The sequence below is a fragment of the Cervus elaphus genome, chromosome 18 (assembly GCF_910594005.1).
Source record: "Cervus elaphus chromosome 18, mCerEla1.1, whole genome shotgun sequence".
NCBI lineage: Eukaryota > Metazoa > Chordata > Mammalia > Artiodactyla > Cervidae > Cervus > Cervus elaphus.
Window position 1 is genome coordinate 99,645,729 of NC_057832.1, and position 18,564 is coordinate 99,664,292.

The 18,564-nt window shown below is 41.4% G+C and overlaps 1 protein-coding gene and 1 non-coding gene across 6 annotated transcripts in view; one reads left to right on the plus strand and one right to left on the minus strand.

Moving 5' to 3' along the window:
- The first annotated feature begins 7,423 nt into the window (after window positions 1–7,423).
- The window catches only part of NRF1 (nuclear respiratory factor 1), a 121,876-nt gene continuing 110,735 nt past the window's right edge, over window positions 7,424–18,564 (plus strand). For 3 of the 5 annotated variants that reach the window (XM_043871748.1, XM_043871752.1, XM_043871753.1), the window contains exon 1: window positions 7,424–7,568. The gene's annotated coding sequence lies outside the window, so the exon portion shown is untranslated. The remainder of the gene's footprint in view (window positions 7,569–18,564) is intronic. The other 2 variants (XM_043871750.1, XM_043871751.1) reach the window with 2 other exon arrangements.
- On the minus strand, window positions 16,088–16,194 carry LOC122674926. Its single transcript, XR_006335090.1, has one exon. It is a non-coding gene; the product is annotated as a U6 spliceosomal RNA (small nuclear RNA).

Genomic DNA, 18,564 nt, shown 5'->3' on the forward strand with positions numbered 1-18,564 from the left:
GACTCATACTAGAGATTTTAATAGTGTGCAGATAATACTGAAAGAGAATCTGACATTCTTTATATTTACAAGTTTATTAGATTTATAAGAGTATTTGATTAATAACTATTTGCTAGATATCTGATTATCAAACAAGCAACTTGAACTTTTTGCCTTGGTTTTCTCACCTGTAAAATGAGTATAATAATAATAATACCAGTTTGTTGCATGAGAATGAATGAATTCATACAAGAGCTTGTGATACTGTTTGACTTTTAATGAATCCTCAGAGAAGTTAGTTACTGTTGTTATTAAGTATATGAAAAGTGAAAATGTTAATCGTTCAGTCATGTCCAACTCTTTGCGACCCCATGGACTGTATAGCCTGCTAGGCTTCTCTGTCCATGGAATTCTCCAGGCAATACTGTATGGGCTGCCATCCCCTTCTCCAGAGGATCTTCTTAACCCAGGGATCACCCGAGTCTCCTGCATTGGCAGGCCTGTTCTTTACTGTCTGAGCCATCATGGAAGCCCAATTAAGTATATGAGAAGGGTTCTCTTTTTTTGCACATAAATGCATTAAATCATGCATTTAATTATTTAAATAGTATTTAATATAGTATTTAAAATGCAAAGTGAGGGACTTCCCTGGTGGTCCAGTGGTTAAGACTCCATGCTCCCAATGCAGGCAGCATGCGTGGGTTTGATCCCTGGTTGGAGAATTAAGAGCCTGAGTGCCACGGGAATGGCAGGAAAAAAAAAAACAAAGTCATTATATTATGTATATAAATGCTGTTTAGGATGTTTAGGGGAATTTATTAACAATGTTGTAAGTGAAGGAATTATCAAAGGGAGCTTTGTGTATTTAGTTGAGTTGAAGGAGCATTAATCAGCCTCCTCTCAAGGACAAGGTCCATGTTTCCCACTGTAACCCTAGCACCAAGGCATTTGGTACCAAACAGGTACCCTGGTGGTACTTACTTCCCTGGTGGCTCAGATAGAAAAGCATCTGCTTACAATGCAAGAGACCCGAGTTCCATCCCTGGGTCGGGACGATCCTCTGGAGAAGGAAATGGCAACCCACTTCAGTACTCTTGCCTGGAAAATCCCATGGACGGAGGAGCGTGGTGGGCTACAGTCCATGGTGTCGGAAAGAGTCGGACACAACTGAGTGACTTCACTTTCACATTCAGGTGCCCAATAAACATGTGTTAAACTGAACTGAGAAGTTGTGTAAAAAAGATTTTAAGATGCTATAACCCATTTGTTGCTGTTTAGCCTCTAAGTTTGCGTCTGACTCTTTTGTGAGGCTCCTCCGTCCATGGGATTCTCCAAGCAAGAATTCTGGAGTTGGTTGCCATTTCCTACACTAGGGGATCTTTTTAACCCAGGGATCAAACCCACGTCTCCTGCGCTGGCAGGTGGATTCTTTCCTGCTGAACCACCAGGGAAGCCCATGGTTATAACCATGCGTTATAACCCATAGGCACTGTGAATTGAGACGAGGACCACAACAGGAGGAGCTTTGAGGGAAGATAGAGAGGGCAGGCTTTTCCCCTTTAACCAGGGAAGTCCCTCACCTTGCTTTTTTTTTTTTTTTTCCCTCACCTTGCTTTTTAAATACTATAATTAAATGCAGGATCTAACCAAAAAAACCCTCCTCATATACTTAATAATAACAATAACTAACTTACTGAGCATTCATTAAAAGTCAAACAGTATCCCAAGCTCTTGTATGAATTTGTTCATTCCCAAGACGCCTAAATGTATGGCATCTATAAGACATGAGCACAGTTTGAAGTCTCACACAGGGCAGACCCTCAGGGAAAGAGTTTGGAACGGGAGATACATATTACAGGGGATCATCAGGAGAGCTTGGGTTCAGTGAGAGGAGGGCCCTTGACAATGATTGTTAAAATTCCCTAGATGTATAAACAGATGAGATTAGTGAATTAAACTTAAAGGTGTAAAGAAAGATTGGTTTTTTAAAGTTGTTACCTTTATATAGCAAATATTAATAATAAAAAAAAATAATGGGACTTCCCTGGGGGTCCAATGGTTGGGACTCTGTGCTTCCACTGCAGGGGATGTGGGTTTGAGCCCTGGTTGGGGAACATGCTGATCCCACATGCTGTGCAGCATGGTCAAAAAATAAGTAACAGTAAATAGTTTTTTCCATCCCCTCTCTCAAAAATCACCTTAGGTATAGAAGAACTTATCTTGACATTTCCAAGCTTGTTACACTGTTCCCTTACACAAATCCCTTGTCTTGGCATTCCTTGAATGTTTTCCCTAACTTTTGGGGGGGAGTACCCACTGAACTGAACCCGGGGATAGCGACATGTGCTCATGAACACTCACTCATCATTATCATCACAGTAGCCACCATCTATCATATCTGTATTTTGTACTGGGACTTCCCAGGTGGTTCAGCAGTAAAGAATCTGCCTGCAGTGCAGGAGACTCAGATCTGATCCCGGGTCAGGAAGATCCCCTGGAGAAGGAAATGGCAACCCACCCAGTATTCTTGCCTGGGAAACCCCATGGACAGTGGAGCCTGGTGGGCTACAATTCATGGGGGTTGCAAAAGAATCGAACACAATTTAGTGACTAAACAATATTTTGTACCAAGCAACTGACATGATTAACGGTAATTGGGAAGAGGTAATAATACCCAGCACTTACTAGCTTCCTGGGCGCCAGGCACTGTCCTTTGTCCTTTGTGAGTATTATCTCCACACCTCCATGTCATGAGTGAAGAAAAGGAAGCTTAAAATGTTAAGCCACTTGCCAAAGTCTTACAGGTAGGAAGTGGTATGTCCAGGCTTTGAATTGGGAATTTGACCCCAGCACTCATGTTGACTGGGGCCAGCACTCTCTAGTAATGCAGACCCTGCTTGGGCCAGCCCTTGATGTTCCCAAAGAGGCAAAACTCCTTGAAGTTGCTCCCATGGTGCCAAGGTCCCATCCATCCTTGTAGGGCTGGAGTTGTGCACATTCCTAACAAGAGACAGGGCAGCTGCTACCGCTTTTGGAGCTCCACGCAGTTTATCAGTGGGTCCTGAAGAGTCCCCTGTGAAGACAGTTGCCCCAGCTCATCTCTCCTTATTTCTACCTCCCCCTAGTTCTCACACAGCTTCATTGTTGATCACTTGAGTGCTTACCATCTGTATCCCTACTCACTTGGTACTTAACACACAGTACAATTTTTTAATAGGTAACAAGTCAATCAAATGAACATTCCAACTTTGTTGGTATCTAGTTCTTTAAGAACCAACTTTGTTGGTATCTCAGTTCAGTTCAGTTGCTCAGTCCAACTCTTTGTGACCCCATGGACTGCAGCACGCCAGGCTTCCCTATCCATTACCAACTCTCGGAGTCTACTCAAACTCATGTCCATCGCGTCAGTGATGCCATTCAACCATCTCATCCTCTGATGTCACCTTCTCCTGCCTTCAATCTTTCCCAGCATCAGGGTCTTTTCAAATGAGTCAGTGCTTCACATCAGGTGGCCAAAGTATTGGAGTTTCAGCTTCAGCATCATTCCTTCCAATAAAAATTCAGGACTGATTTCCTTTAGAATGGATTGGTTGGATCTCCCTGCAGTCCAAGGGACTCTCAAGAGTCTTCTCCAACACCCTGGTTCAAAAGCATTAATTCTTCAGCGTTCAGCTTTCTTTATAGTCCAACTCTCACATCCATACATGATTACTGGAAAAACCATAGCTTTGACTAGATGGACCTTTGTTGGTAAAGTAATGTCTCTGCTTTTTAATATGCTGTCTAGGTTTGTCACAGCTTTTCTTCCAAGGAGCAAATGTCTTTTAATTTCATGGCTGCAGTCAGCATCTGCAGTGATTTTGGAGCCCCCCAAAATAAAGTATCCCACTGTTTCCATTGTTTCCCCATCTATTTGCCATGAAGTGATGGGACCAGATGCCATGATCTTAGTTTTCTGAATGTTGAGCTTTAAGCCAGCTTTTTCACTCTCCTCTTTCACTTTCATCACGAGGCTCTTTAGTTCTTCACTTTCTGCTGTAAGTGTGGTGTCATCTGCATATCTGAGGTTACTGATATTTCTCCCGGCAATCTTGATTCCAGCTTGTGCTTTATCTAGCCTGGCATTTCGCATGATGTACTCTGCATATAAATTAAATAAATAGGGTGACAATATAGAGCCTTGATGTACTCCTTTCCCAATCTTGAACCATTCTGTTGTTCCATGTCCAAACTGTTGCTTCCTGTCCTGCCTACCGATTTTCAGAAGGCAGGTCAGGTGGTCTAGTATTCCCATCTCTTTAAGAATTTTCCACAGTTTGTTGTGATCCACACAGTCAACGGTTTTGGTATAGTCAATAAAGCAAAATCTTCTTTAATCTCTTACAGTAGGTTTTTCCATATTTTTTCTGAGACTGATTCTAGAATCTCAGGTTCTGTTGAGCCTTTTGGTCAGAGCAATTGGAGTTCCCAGGCTCACTTGTTTTGGAAAGTTCAATGGCCCTCTGTACCCATAGGTTCCTCATGTGTGGATTCAACCAACGGTAAATCAAAAATATTCAGAAAAAAAAAATACTTGGAGAAAAACTGCAGAAAATTCCAAAAAGCAAAACTTGAATTTGCTATGCACTGGCAACTATTTACATCACATTTACATTGTATTTACAATTATTTACATAGCATTTACATTTTATTAGGTATTATAAGTAATTTAGAGATGATTTAAAGTATACGAGAGGATGGGAAGATGTGAGTGGGTTCTATGCAAATACTAGAATGTATGCTATTTTACATAAGGGACTTGAATATCTTGGGATTTTGTTATCTGTTGGAGTCCTAAAACTACAGCTCCTCCGATACTGAGAGCCACAGACCAACTGTAATTTGTATTACTTTTCTATTTTTCTGAGGCAGGTAGACACAGGTCTTTCATCATATGTTTATTGAAGAGCTATTGGGACTTCTTTGGTGGTCAAGTGGTTAAGACTCCATGCTGTCAATGCAGGGAGCATGGGTTTGATCCTTAGTTGGGGAACTAAGATGCTACATGCCCCATAAACAGAATCCCTACCCTCATGCAACTTCTGAATTGTGGAAGATACATGGTTGGAGAAGTACTGTATAGAAAGTATAATCCAGTGCTTTCAAACTTTTTTGCAACTGTAAGCCAAGAAGAAATGTATTTTATAGCATGATCTAGCACAAACATACACACATCTATACATACACTTATACATCTGAAATGAGTTTTATAGAACAAGAGTCTGCCGGGGTTTGATGTTCTCTGATATTTTCTCTTTCTTTTACGGAATGTTGATCATGACTCACTAAGTTAATTTTGTGCTTCATCAGTAGCTCTCAATCTACAATCTGAAAAAAGCGGTAATGGTTAAGAGCACAACTCTGAGGTCAGGCTGATGGCTTTCAGACCTGGCTCCATCTTTTACTCTCTTGGTTTGAACAAGCAATCTCTTACTAAACTTGCTTCTCCATCACCAAAATGAGATAATAATAATACTGGTATCTACCTCATAGATTCCACTTGAGAATTAAGTAAGAAAGGAGGTAATGTGTATTAGGAATGTAAAATGGGGCCTGACAGGATATGAAGGCTCAATAAACATAGGTGTTAAAATACTGGGTGTGATGATGGAAGGAGGAAAGGAGGGAATGTTTCCTGGAGGAGACCTTAAAGAGGTACTAGGAATTATTCAGGGGCAGGTTTAAGCAGATACATAGAAGAGAGAGAAGCTCTGTGCAGAGAGCAGTCCTTGCAATAGTTGTGAGATGGGAGAACTTCCTCTGTCCTGTGACCAGAGAGCTTCCCAGTTTGGTTGCAGCCTGAGGGAGAAGTCTGTGACAGATGAGGCAGCACAGGATCACAGCCTTGTCATGGAGAAGGGGCAAATGACTCCGGTATTCTTGCTGAGAACCCATGAACAATATGAAAAGGCAAAAAGATATGACACCGGAAGATAACCTCCCAGGTCCGAAGATGTTCAGTATGCTACTGAGAAAGGCAATTATTAATAGCTCCAGAAAGAATGGCGCGGCTAGGCTCAAGCAGAAACTAAGGGCCCTGAAGGCACCTCAAAGAATTTTAAGACTTTAAATTATGTGTAATGGGATCTTATTAAGCCTGTTAAGTAGAGAAATGACATGATTTACTTTTTTGAAAGACCATTCAAACTGGAGGGTGGAGAATGGATTGGAGAAGGCAATTCCTGGAGCAGGGAGGCCATGAAGCATCTATTGCAGTATCTTGATGAGAGATGCGAGTCACCTGGATCAAGGAAAAAATGACATGGAACAACTGTTTCAAAAGATCTAACTGGATAATGGCATTTGAGGGAGGAAGGAGTAATGGATCCTTCCTAGGTTTCTGGCTTGAACACCTAGGTGGTAGGTGGTGACACTCTATTAGAAATGCTGGATAAAAAAAGGATTTCGTTTTTAGTTACCGTTGCATTTTGAGATTAATGGAATCTTGCTGAAAATTAAAAGTATCAGGATTTTGTGAAACTGCTTCCTGACACCCTTTGGGATGTTTATTAAGTCCCTAAAACAACTGGTTCTTAAACTATGCTGCTTGACAACCATGTGTATTTACGGGTGGGGGAGGAATGGGGAGGGGTGTTAGAAATGTGGGTTCTTGGGCTAAGAAGCCAAGATTCTGGAGAAACCATTTGGACCCCAGAATTTAAATAATTAGCCTGAATGACCCTGATGCAGGTAGTCTCCAGATCACAATTTAAAAAACAAAGACACTCTCTGGTGTCTCTAACATTAGTTTTTCTACTCTTGAGCCTTCCCTACTTGCTTGGAGGGTCCCTATTGCTTCTGACTGCCTGCACTCATCGATTATGTTAACAGTGAGGACTTCCTTTTCCTAACAAGTACATACATCTCCAGGGCGCCCAAAAAAATATTTGGCAACGAACGGGCCCTCTAGAAATGTTTGCCAAACGAATGAATGGGCGAAAACATTTATAGATTGCTTGGTACAAAAACTTTAGCTTTTAAATAGTTCGGCAGGGCTTGAATAGAGAAGCAAAGGTCATTGCAAAGGCGGGGTGAGGATGCGACTGGCAAGGAAGAGGGGAGGAAAAGGCGGGAGAAGCCCCATGCCGGTGATCGAGGCACATTCGGGAGGTCCTAATTCCCGGGACTCGGGGGGCGAAAAATGTGACTATTTACGGATTAGCAACCATCTTGGGTCGCCTGCCTTACTTCCCCGGGGCGTCCACATTTGACTTAAATACTGTTGTCTCTGCGATTCCGGCCCGATCCAAAACCCTGAAGGGAAACGTGAACGCAGGGAGACCTCGGGGGGCTGCGGAGGCCCGAGCCCAAACCCCCTCCGGGATGCCCCGCCGAAGTAACGCCGACCTCCCCATCATGGCGGCGGCCGGGCGGGGAAGCCGAGCCCGTGCGTAGCGTGCGTGCCTCCTCTCCCTCCCCTCCCCCTCCTCGGCGGCGGCGGCGGCTTAGGCGGCAGCGCTCGCCATTGCCGCTGGTGGCAGGAGGCTGCGAGGAGCCGGCGCGGTCGCAGTCTCCACGGCGCAGGCCCACGGTAGCGCAGCCGCTCTGAGGTGAGTGCCCTACCGCGCAATCTCCAGCTATTTCAGCCCCGGCGCAGCCGCAACACGCCGCCCGCCCGCCGGCCGGCCGGCCCGCCCCGCAGCCAGCACCCTGCCGCCCCCGGCTCCAGGCCTGGGCCCCCGCCGGATTCGGCCCGCCTCGGGCGGGGGGCCCCGGCCCGGCCCAGTCAAACCGCCACCCCGAGGATGCGCAGGCCGCACTAGGCCCCAGGCGTCCTGGCGGGCTCGGGAGGGAGGCGCTGCCCTCCCGAGAGCCCCAGGGTTCCGGCCTGCCCCGCCGCCTAAGGCTCTCGGGGCCGCGGCCTCCTCTCCGCCGTGGAACCCGGGGCCCCGGCCCGGCCTTCCCGTGGGTTCGGGAGCTGGAGGCCCGGGAGAGCGCGCTGGCCTGGGAGCGGGAGGTGGGCGGGCTGCGCGGGACCGGAGCGGCGGCTCCCAGCTCGCCTCCTCGGCCCTTCCCGGGTCTGGTCCGCGGGCGGCGCGGCGCGGCGCGGCGGGCTGGGCCGGGGCGCGGGAGCCGCTGTCTCCTGCGGGAGAGGAGGCTGGCTCTTCGGGCCACCTCCGAAGCTTCCCTCCCGCCGGGTTGGCGTGGGCTTGTTACCCAGGTAGACTGGGGGACGCTGGAATATGGCGCGTTGCCCACCTTCTTGCAAGTTAGGAGGCGGCAGCGACGGCAGTTCAAGGAGGAGGGCGCAGGGTCCTTTTGTACTCAGAAATAAGGAGCGACATTGTGTTTTCTTCGCTAGCTAAGATGCTGCGGGTGGAGGGGCCTCGGTTCTTTCTGTGCGTGGGGTGTTGGTCCCCAGGGGGAGGGATAGGGGGAGTGGCGCTACCCCGGGAAGGGACCAGACCTCTGACACTGGGAAGACAGGAGCTCTGGATGGCCTTGTGCATGGGTATTATCCCACAACCCCAGCCTTGCGGGGAACTCAAGGGTTTGCCCTTGCATGTTAGCCGCTGAACTGGGCCATGATGTCCACCTGTTGTGCCGTTACTGTTGGTTCTAAACTTTCGACAGTCCATCTGACTGTGCCCATCAGAACTTGAAGTTGTTTAAAAATTTTAATATTTTTAGGGCTTCAAATAATAACTGGTCCAGCCAGTTGGAGGAGCTGTTGCCTGGTCTCCATCCCTTCTTAAGCATTAGATTAGAATATATTAATTGCTTGTTTTACTGCTGATGTCAATTGTGCTTAACTCTTTCTGTGGTCAGAGTAAAATTCACATTTTCTTAATTGTGTAGAAACAGGGTATTGGAAACTCTTACGGTGAAAGGTAGTGTGAGTGAGACTGTCAGCTCCGACAGTGCTCTGCAAGAGAATGGGTATGCACATCTCACACCTTTTGTTGCAGGTTATCATCTGCTGTCACAGTGATCCTTTCCCCATTTCACCTTTCGCCAGTTTTTTAAAAAATTCCCTTTCCTTTGGCCTTGAACAGTAAGTTACTGGATTGTTCCTCACTCAAGGGAGGTGGGGGCGAGGGCTGGGAGATGCTAGGATTTTTTTCTTCCCGTAAGTCAGTAGTAGCCTGACTCCCTAGAATTGTGTTTGAAAGTTCTTGATGTGTTATTTCATAGTGAAAATATGACTAGCCCTTATCTGTGCATCCAAGTGAGATTTCCATATTTTATGAGCGCTGAAGCAAACATGCGGTTATCGAATGTAATGTAGTATACTTAATCTTAACTTGGGTCCAGAACTGTATGCAGAATTCTTTTGCAGGACCTTTTTTTCCCCTTCGGACAGGAGTTAGATGTGCCTTTCAACAGGGTCCATCAGATCCACCACTGTTTACTTTCTTTTGGTTCATCCTTATTCGAGGTCCTTTGATTCAGTGCACGCCTTCCTCCTCCCCCCGTCTCAGACTCAGCATACACGAGGAAGATGATTTTTTGCTTGGAAGTCATAATCATATTCTCATTTAGCCGGGGGAAAAGATTTCTTATTCCCAAGCCAGGAGTTTTCTTAACCAGGTTTTAAGCAAATTCAGCTCCTGGATTTAGGGAAATATCTCTAGGTGTAGGAGATATTGAGGGCCCTTGTCTAAATGTAGAGGGAATTAAAGGAGAAGGAATTTCAGGTTTCCCTCCCAATTCTTATGTATTCCAATGGAACCCAAAATGGCAGGGTTTTTTTTTTTTTTTTTTTTTAATTAAATCACAATTATGTATCCATCTCTAATTTTGTTAGGTAGCTGAAGACCAACTTCCTAGGATATGAGTTTGCATTGCATCATAGGTTCAAGCAGACTTTCTTCAAGAAGTATTTTATGTGAAATTATAGGAAGTGGATGACTTTTAAGGGAAATTAAGCTCCTTATAGTCTGGGGTTAAATTTTTTATAACTCTTTCCTTATATGTAATAAGGCATTCAATCAGTCTTAGTTGGGGAATGATAATAATACGAGGAACCATAATTATTGAAATTAAATTTTTTTTCACAAGTATTTGAACAGGCATGTTGGTTTCTGGAAGGACTAAGCTGTCAGCCTTTAGAAGCACACCCTCCAGTCTCTGGGGAACCGGAAGTTATTGCATATATTCAGCTTCTGTCAGATATCTTTAGGCAAGCTCAATCCTTCATGCTGCAGTGGGCTCTTTCATCCACTCAGTGCCCCTCTGAAAAGTTGGAGGATAAAGGGGAAGCTCTGTGGATTGTTGAGTCGCAGAAGTGTCTAATCTCCAGAGTTTCCACGTACTCTCTGTAGGGCTGTAATTAATTCAAGAAATTTGATGTTCGAGTTTAGATGTTTATATGTGACTAAGTGTGATGTTTATTAATATGTTTGTATATATATAGTATTTGGAAAATCATTCTTACCGAAGGATACCAATCTTTGGTTTTATAAAAAACATGTCAGAAAATGCTTTACACCAAAGTACCTTTTCTCTGTGCTCTTTCATGTTTTCCTTGAGAGCTGAAGCTAGTGTTTTCAGCCTGAGCTTACCCAAATATTATTTTTCATGAATGCTTAGTAAAACAGCAATGGAGAAGAAACCCACTTGTTAAGTTTATTTTAGAAACATTTTATTTAGACGAGTCCAATCAGTATTTTTTTAGGCTCTGGATACATGTTAATTTTTGAGCATTATGTATCATATAGTTCCTTCCTTATTGACTCCGTGGTGGACTATCTACTTTCTTGGCTTTTCAGGTAGTACTTTTACCCAGCAGTATTTGACTAAGGAGGTCAGGCTGGAAGAGAAAGAGTAAAGGAGGTGAAACAAATCAGTTTCAGGTGTTCCCAGAAGATTATAACCACATTGAGCTATTGGAAGCTTTTACTCCTGGAGCAGCAAGAATGCTTTGTCTGAAGTTATTGTGATGTAATATGGAGAAAACTTAGAAAATGAACAGAATTTATAATTGCTCAAGAAAAAATAGGTGGATTATATATACCTTGCTGTATATATATGTATTTATATATATATATATATACACACACACACACACACATATATATTTTTTTCCTGCAGTGTGGTTCATAATTAAGCTAAAATGTTTCAATCCTGCTCAGAGCCGTTTAATTACTGAACCTTCAAAAATGTTTCATGATGTGGTCTTTAGTCCTAAAATGTGAACATTTATATGAACTGAAGAAAAGTCAGAAATACAACTTCATAAAGATATTCTAGTATATTTTTAAAAGACCCCCCCCCCCCCATAAAAAAGGCAAAACAAAACTAGGGGGCACTTAAGGCAGGCCTACTACATTGTGATCCTTTGAGGTCAGTCTGTATTTTATCAACAGCAGTCATTTAGAAAATAAACCGACCATAAGGAATCTTCTCCAGAATTCCACCTTGATAACCTTCCTTATCAAACTGCTTCTGAGCCATTAGATAATTTCTGAGGAAGCCATGCCTAGTAAGGGAGGAGTGTGTGTGTGTTGAGGGAGAGAAGGTAGGGAGGAGGGCGGAAAAGGTAGATGAAACTGGTAAAAGAATCTGGTTTTATTCATTGGATGATCACTGAAATTTTGGAGATGTATTTTTAAAAGAAGCTAAAAGAGCTACTTTTGTATGGGTCATCATTTTGATGATATACATGACTTGGTGTCTACTGTTTGCAGTGTATTATTTAGTATATCAGGCTTCCCTGGTAGTTCAGACAGTAAAGTATATCAGTATAGTATTCACATTTGTTCATGTATGCTGATTTCTGTGGTTACAAATATGAAAAGTTTGGCTGACAGTTTAAGTGGAAATTTTCTTCAGAACTCTTCAATGGTGCATGTTGGATAAACTATGCCAAGCCTTTTTTAGAATCATGAAGAATGAACTTTTTGTGCTTAAATATTAAGACCATTTTTTAAAAGGAGCTTATATTTACTGTTGGTAATTGTAAAGTCTTAGCTTTTTAGAACTTGGAGAGTGTGTTTCATTGCTGCCACTGAATGCTAATGTGGTTAGGCTGACAGCTAAACCTATAGAAGACAAGAGGAAGTGGGGAAATATCCCCATGAAATATTGCTTAAAAACTAAGCAGTGGACTTGAAGTGGAGAGCTAGGGACTCAGTTCAGTTCAGTCTCTCAGTCATGTCCGGCTCTTTGCGACCCCATGGACTGCAGCATGCCAGGCTTCCCTGTCCATCACCAACTCCTGGAGCCTACTCAAACTCATGTCCATTGCATCGGTTTGCCATCCAACCATCTCATCCTCTGTCGTCCCCTTCTCCTTCCACTTTCAATCTTTCCCAGCATCAGGGTCTTCTAATGAGTCAGTTCCTCACATCAGGTGGACAAAGTATTGGAGTTTCAGCTTCAGCATCAGTCCTTACAGTGAATATTCAGGACTGATTTCCTTTAGGGTTGACTGGTTGCTAGGGACTAGGGGACTTAATTTGATTTATGCTGAAAAGAGAATGAGGCGTCCCCTCTACTGAGAAATAACCTTAAGTGTGTCCTCACTCTGGAGTTTTGCCATTCATTCACCAGGTAGCATTTAAATATATACTATACTCCAGACATGTTCTAGATGCAAGAGGAATGAATAAATCATGGGCTTTGTCTATAGGAAAGAAAGATAAGGGTTTAACTAACTATAATACAACTTGTTGAGCACTAAAATGAGGAAAGAGTGGTGTGGGATTATAGAAGAAGGGAGGGATTTCTGGGGGAAGGGATGAGTGATACAGGGAGATTAAGTGAGATTAGGGAAGACTTTTCATGTAGTGGGTGTTTTAAGTATTGGGTTGGCCAAAAAGTTTGTTTGGGCTTCTCTGTACCATCTTAACAGAAAGACCTGAACGAATTTCCTGGCTAACCCATTGGGACTTTGAAGGATGAGTAGCTGCTTTACTAAGGAAAAAGAAGAGGCTAGAGGAAGGGCATTGATAGTCTGATTTGAGAAACACCAAGTAGATTTTGCTGTACTTGGGGAAGTACTGGAAAATGAAGCTGGTGAGATTGTGGCCTGATTAGGAAGAACATGGAGTTACAGACTATAGTTGGCTAATGGATGATGATGATGCCTTTAATAAGGTAAGGGATGTATAGGGAGTAGAAAGTTTGAGGATGAAGGTAAACAGGGCATGATGCTAGGGTGGGGATCAAGATAATGTCGAATATTAGTTAGGTACCTGACCATTTGGACTTTAGATCAAGGGAAAATTGCGGGGGGCGGGGGGGGGTCTGTCAGGAGCTTTGTATTCATGAGCATAATGTGATGTAAAAACTGCCAAAGAGTATAGTATCAAGAGGGAGGAAACGACTAAGGGCAGCCCTGGGTAGCATCCATATCTGAAGGTCAAGTGGAAGAACAGAGGCCTGTAAGGGAGGTTGAAAACCAATGCCTGAAGAGAGAAGGTAAATGGTATAGTGTTGAAGAAACTGAGGATAGGGATTAAGGGAATTTTAACAGGGTATAGCAATGTGAGGAATACTGCAGAGCTCCTCGGGATAAAAACTGGATTTTATCAGGATATGTTTATGTGTGTGTATGTATGTATTATTTTGTCATGAATCATGATAACTAAACAGATTTATAGAGTCTTATTGAATATAGAGGTAGAGCCTTAAAACTCAAGTTAATATTAATGGATGACTGGTGTTTAGAAATAGGTCCTGTTATTCAGGGGAGTTACAGCATTAAAAACTTTGGGAGAGGACTTAAATTTTAACAATTAGAGTTTATGTATTTGAGTATATATAGTGTGGCATATTTTAACTTATCTCTTAAAACACATTCCTTTAGAAGGGTTTTGAGGTTTTATGATATTTATACGATACAGGTAGGGGGTTTTAACTTGGGTTTTATAATTCTGGGGTTCATGGATATATTTTGGCTATGAGATTCTGGGTCTTGAGATTGTTTGAAAATTACTCTGTGGGCCTATGTGATTTTTCTGCGAAGAGGGTCCTTAATTTTTATAAGATTCTCAAAGGGTTCTTGACACAGAAAAGTTAAGGGCCTTTGTGGCCCTTGGTAATGTAAATGTTGGCTGTGTTAGTTGGCTGAAATCAGTTATCCTGACTGGGCTAGATCAAGCAAGGGAAAGAAATTTTGAGTAGGTGTTTGGGGTGAGGAACTTTGGGAAGATGGAAGGTACCTTTTGGAGAGAAGAGTAGGAGCGCCAGAAGGAAGGTGGGAGGAATGCCAAAGCAAAGCTTAACCAGCTTTAGAATTTTGTCAAGTCATCTGAATTCCTTGCTTTTTTATATTCCAGAATTTGCACTTGTACTGTATATGACTATTCATGTACTCTATACAATAGGCTTTGTGGGAGGATCAAATTACTATTGTTTTAAAGAGAAAGTGAATTTTGAAAGAAAGCTAAGTACATTAGGTTACAATCAAACTCATTTTTTAAATTTTAATCTTTATTTTACATTGGGGTAGTTGATCCATAACATTGTGTTAGTCTCAGGCATACAGCAAAGTCAAATTCCTTTGTAAGGTTGCTTATCTGCACTTTAGAAAACTTCTAAAATACACATATAAATATATTCTTTACTGTCTGAGCCACCAGAGAAGTCCATAGAAAACTTCTACAATGTACACGATTCAATCTGGTGATCTGTGACAGACATTTATTCTCTCCTTGCTTAATTTTTCTGACTGTGAAGTGAAAATACCATTGGCTTGTGTTATAGAGTCTGTATGAAATATGACAATTTAGAAATGTTTTAAAATCTAAGATGATATAATGGTAACAAATTGCCAGTGTCCATGTTTCTTAAATCATTGATAAAATGCAGAAATTTAAGCAGATTATTTAATAATGTTTCATACCAGAATTTTACTTGGCTCCCAAAATATTTCATTCTGAAGTTTTAGATAATTGATAATTTTTACTTTCTTCTTCTAATCTTTGGATCTTTGAAATTAGATTAGGAGGCAGTTTTGTCAGCTAGGCCCTGGATTCTAGTCAGTGATCTCCAACTTTTGTTGTCACCCTTACAAGTAAGTTTTGAGCTCACATTCTGAAAAGCATTTATTTATAGATGGTATTCCTGTTATTGTACTAATATATCTGTGTGCATTATAAAATATGTAGAAGGTAAACATTTTAAAAGGATCAGGTAAAAATTGTCTTACTAATTGATTTAATGGTGGTTCAGTAATTTGTGAGCTTGATTTGCTTGTTTTTGTAAATATATTTGCCTATAACTCATGTTTTTTTCTGTAATTAATGCCAGTTGGCAGTTGTATAGGATACCCTGTAAAAATATTGGTAAATGTAAGAACACATGAATAAACATGTTGGATAATCTTAAGAAAATTTGTGTTATGCAACTTGCAGTTGGGCTTGTGTTTGTGGATTATCTTTGAAAGTGTAAGTCGCTCAAGTTGTGTCCGATTCTTTGTCCCATAGTCCATGGAATTCTCCAGGTCAGAATACTGGAGTGGGTAGCCTTTCCCTTCTGCAGGGGATCTTCCCAACCCAGGGATCAGACCCAGGTCTCCCACATTGCAGGTGGATTCTTTACCAGCTGGGCCACCATGGAAGCCCAAGAATACTGGAGTGGGTAGCCTATCCCTTCTCCACTGGATCTTCCCGACCCAGGAATTGAACCGGGGTCTCCTGCATTCCAGGTGGATTCTTTACCAACTGAACTATCAGGGAAGCCCTTTGTCTCATTAAACAATTGTTAAGTAAAATTTTCAATAGTAGATCTTTCACATAATAATCACAAATGAAAGAGTCAGTTTGCTACATAAAAACACCATCATGTGTGTGTTACTTGCTCAGTCGTGTCCGACTCTCTGCAACCCCATGGACTCTAGCGTGACATGTTCCTCTGTCCATGAAATTCTCCAGGCAAGAATACCGGAGTGGGGGTGCCATTTTCTTCTCCATGGGATCTTCCCGACCCAGGGATTGAACCTGGATCTCCTTCATTGCAGGCAGATGCTTTACCGTCTGAGCTACTCTTAAGGTCTTTTGATCCTATACTGGATTTAGAAACCAAGTCTGAAGAAATAATTTCAGTATCACCAGTTTTGTGATTGTTAACATTTTTGTTTTCTGTAATTCTTTTTTTTTTTTTTCTTCTTTTTTTTTCTTTTAAAAATATGGAACGCTTCACGAATTTGCGTGTCATCCTTGCGCAGGGGCCATGCTAATCTTCTCTGTATCGTTCCAATCTTAGTATATGTGCTGCCGAAGCGAGCACTGTAATTCTTAATCTCTGTATTTTGAAAGTTTCTTTACATTGAAAATGTATAATTTTTGTAGTGAAAATTTTTAGAAAAGAAACAAAGCAGTCAAATCAATGGTTATCTTTGATTTATGAGCATACATGCTCATAATGAAAATGCATTAATTTTTATAATTAGAAAAAATAAAAAGTATGATTATGGCCATAATATAATTATGGCCGTAGGGAGTCACTAACAGATTTTGGGCGCACAAGTCATTTATTCTCACTAGGCCTATTTCCCCATTTGAAAAATGAAGAGTACAGAAATGGTAAAGTTTCTTACTAAATAAAAAGTTCCTTCTAAAATTATTTCTGAGTTGTGTTATGACATGTTAAGAAATATATTTTCTTTGTGTAAAAAGTATGTAAATATGTTCATTGTAGCAAAGAGAAAAAATTTTAAAATAATTGTAAATAAACAATTTACAATCGTTTACATAGATATTTAACAATATTTTAATTATATGGTTTTAGATATTTTCTAAGTATACATGTGTGTACTTGCATGTACACACACACTGTTCTTATATGTACTGTATGATAACATGAAATAGTATTCTGTATACTGTCTTGAGCCAGAAATGTCTAAGGATGTTTGGTTTGTCGGTTTTTGCCTTGGAACATTCTTAATGGAACAGTTATTAAATCCATTTCAACGAAATATAAACGACATTGAAAGTTTCTATCCAAATACAAATTTGTCCAGGAATGCTTACTGCCTTTTTCACTCTCTGTGTGGTTTTGCTGAGGTAAGGGTAACTTGGAGTAAGAATGGAAGGGCTTGCCTGTGAATGCTTACATAGTGAAGAATGAAAGCTAAATCCTGGGTTAACCTCAATTTCATTCACATATTAACTTGCTTTTTCTCCACTCTGTCCTCACAGTTCCTGAGCCAGGATTCCTATTTATAGATAGTTTCTGGTTTGTGTCAATGTTGCTAGTCTTTTATTTTGCCCTGGGGCCTTCTGAGTTGTTATATTCCCATTGAGAATGAGTTGATACTAGTAGCAGCAATCATTTAATACAGAAGTGTTAAAAATGCTTATTTTTTTTAAAACATTATCTGTGGAAAGTTCAAAAGATTTTATGTACGTAAGATATAAATATATGTGTTTATAAATATAAAATGCTGTGTAGTCTAATTCATGCTCTGTCTCAAATAAGTATGTGATGTATATAATTCTGTGGTCATCGTTGCTCAGTTGTGTCCGACTCTTTGTGACCCCACGGACTGTAGCCTACGAGGCTTCTCCATCCGTGGGATTTTACAGGCAGGGGTACTGGAGTGGGTTGCCATTTCCTTCTCCAGTTGATCTTCCCAACCCAGGGATTGAACCCGGGTCTCCTGTGTTGCAGGCAGACGTTTTACCCTCTAAGCCGCCAGGGAAGCCCGAATATATATAATTCTGGTTTCATGTAAAGAATACTGACCTTTTCTCACTTTTCTTAAAGATTTTGTGTCATGGATTCTCTTTAGAAAAGTTAGTAATATAACCCAATTTTCTTGCCTACTCCTTTTAGTTCTGCTTTAGTCTCTCTGGAAGCTGGTTGGTTTGTCAGTTTGTTTGTTTATTCCTTAGTTATCACAATTAATATCTAAAGTTGTCTAGTCATTTTTCATTGAAGTATAGTATAAAACCTGTGGAAGTATATGTTGGAAGGAAAAAAGTCTGATTTGTTCATTCTTTTCCCTTCTACTTTGAAAATTAGAAACTTCTAGGAGGAAAACTTTATCATTTATACTTCACAATTAAGATGGTTAAATCAGTATCTTTCATACATAGGAGTAGGTGGACAATCTGGGAATAAGTACAGACTTTTGCCTTAAACTTTTTTTTTTTTCTTCAGTGTTTGTGTCCGAAAGATGTGAGAGCAGCGGCTAATTCTAACTTGAGAATCCACCGAGATGGATTGTTTTCATGCCAAAGAGATTCATTTTGTAACTAGATGAGTGGTATATATCCAGTGTACTTTAAATAGGTAATCTTTGGCTAGTATTAATTTAGGGCCTTTGGTAAGGTAGTGGTTCTTATCTTTTAGGCTAGCACAGTTTTGAAATTCTATTTCTTAAAGAATAGTGATTATTTTATGACAATAATTGTTTTCCCTAAAAGATAAAATAACATGCAACTGTTCCATGTAAATATGTATGCTCAGGTTTGGCCTACCCACAGAGTGTAAGAACTCGACATCCAGTGGCCTAATTGACATCTCTTGGGTACCTCAGATGCACTTCATCCCAAAATGAGATTCCCTTTTCAAACTTGGCCCTGTTCCATTCTTTCTTACCTCAGTGAAAGGTATCACTATTTCATCTATTTTCCCAGAACAGAAACCTGGTCT